The sequence below is a fragment of the Polyodon spathula genome, chromosome 14 (assembly GCF_017654505.1).
Source record: "Polyodon spathula isolate WHYD16114869_AA chromosome 14, ASM1765450v1, whole genome shotgun sequence".
NCBI classification, from domain to species: domain Eukaryota; kingdom Metazoa; phylum Chordata; class Actinopteri; order Acipenseriformes; family Polyodontidae; genus Polyodon; species Polyodon spathula.
In genome coordinates, this window is record NC_054547.1 from 30,071,127 (window position 1) to 30,072,763 (window position 1,637).

General features: G+C 32.6%; 1 non-coding gene across 1 annotated transcript; it reads left to right on the forward strand.

The window, feature by feature from the left end:
• The first annotated feature begins 926 nt into the window (after window positions 1–926).
• On the forward strand, window positions 927–1,070 carry LOC121327439. Its single transcript, XR_005951557.1, has one exon. It is a non-coding gene; the product is annotated as a U4 spliceosomal RNA (small nuclear RNA).
• The last annotated feature ends 567 nt before the right edge of the window (window positions 1,071–1,637 follow it).

Consider the following 1,637-nt stretch of genomic DNA (forward strand, 5'->3'; position numbering starts at 1 on the left):
GAAGCCTCACCAGTCAAGGTCTTATGTACCATGAAATCTATATTTAACAGGCAAATAAACTGCAGAAATTGAAGAGTAAATGGAAAAGTATGGAAGGGCTATTTCAGCAATGCCAGTGATATATACATCGATTACTTTTTTAATTAGAGATGTGTCTGAGGAGTGATATACCCACCTGTTCACCCTGAACAGTTATTGAAATGAATGCCGATGGTGGGTATTTGGCATTCATTTCAATAACTGTTCAGGGTGAAACACTGACGGCTGAGTGTTAGAGAAGCCCCCTTGACTTGTATTGTATTGTTACTACTTCCACTGCTAACTCTCCTGTACTACAGTACACTTTGTAGCAAATGCCTTGTTAAACACATTTGTGAGGATTTGATATTTCATGATGCTGTGCACGTGCTACACTGTAAAAAATGTCAGTAAATCCAACGGTAAAATTATGGTAAACAGTGAAGGTAAATTGCCTTCTCTTATAAAATGACAATTGACCTTACATTTAACAGCAAATTACCTTCATAATAAAAAGAAGAAAAGATGTTTATTTTTACAGAACATTTCCTTTAAAAAAAAAACAGTTTTTTACATTAAATAAGTAAAAAGACATATTTTCCGTTGCTTTAACAGACCATATTTGTTTTACAAAAACATGGGTAGCGTTGACAGTTAAATACATCTAATTGTGTTAAAACTGGAATCCCAGAATCCATTGCAGGGCTGATTGCAAACAGCAGTGTTTTAACAGTGTTATCTGTGTTATTGTGTGTTAAATGTGATGTGAGGTTGCACAATTATATATAAATTTACATGTCCTTTTATGTGTTTTGTTCATATTTTGTGTGGTCACCATCTTGTAGTAGGTCAGATCTTGGAGTGGGCTAGCCTTCTATTCCCTTTATTTGTCTCTCTGTTCTCTGCTGAGTTCAATGCTGGCTGTATCGTAGCCTATGAAATTTATCTGAGGCGCGATTATTGCTGGTTGAAACTTGCTGCTGCTGCGGCGACTCGGTAACGCATATAAACTCTTTTTATTAAGAGTTAATTTGCTGAACATTATTAATTGTGTGTTTTTATGATAATTTACTGTAAATGTATGTTTTTTATATATCTAAAAAAGATTACCCTAATGTATGTAAAAACATGAAGTATGATACTATTTTTACATGGTTTTACTGTAATAACATTATTTATACGGTAATACACTCACCAGATAACATTTTTTTACTGTACAAATGAAAGTCTTACCGTAATATGATGTACTGTGATACTGGTTTTTATACGGTATATTACCAGTTTTTTACTGTAAAATCAACAGTTTTTTTTTTTTTTTTTTTTTTTTACGGTGTAGATAATGAATCATCTTAACTATAAAAACAATTGTACTGCTACCTAGGTAATTAATCATCTGGATAAAAGTAATTCCACTCCCTTTAATTTGTACTGCCACCTAAGAATGCCTCTTTCACATAGCAGTGCACTAATGTGTAAATAAATGAAATTTTAGCTTACCATTCATGTTTGTTCATTTTAACATGTCTGTTTAAATACATTAAACAGCTGTTTGTGGGTTATCATTCATCTCTAAATTGTACGTGTCTAATTTTACGTGTGGTTTAGAAGTTCATAAAGTT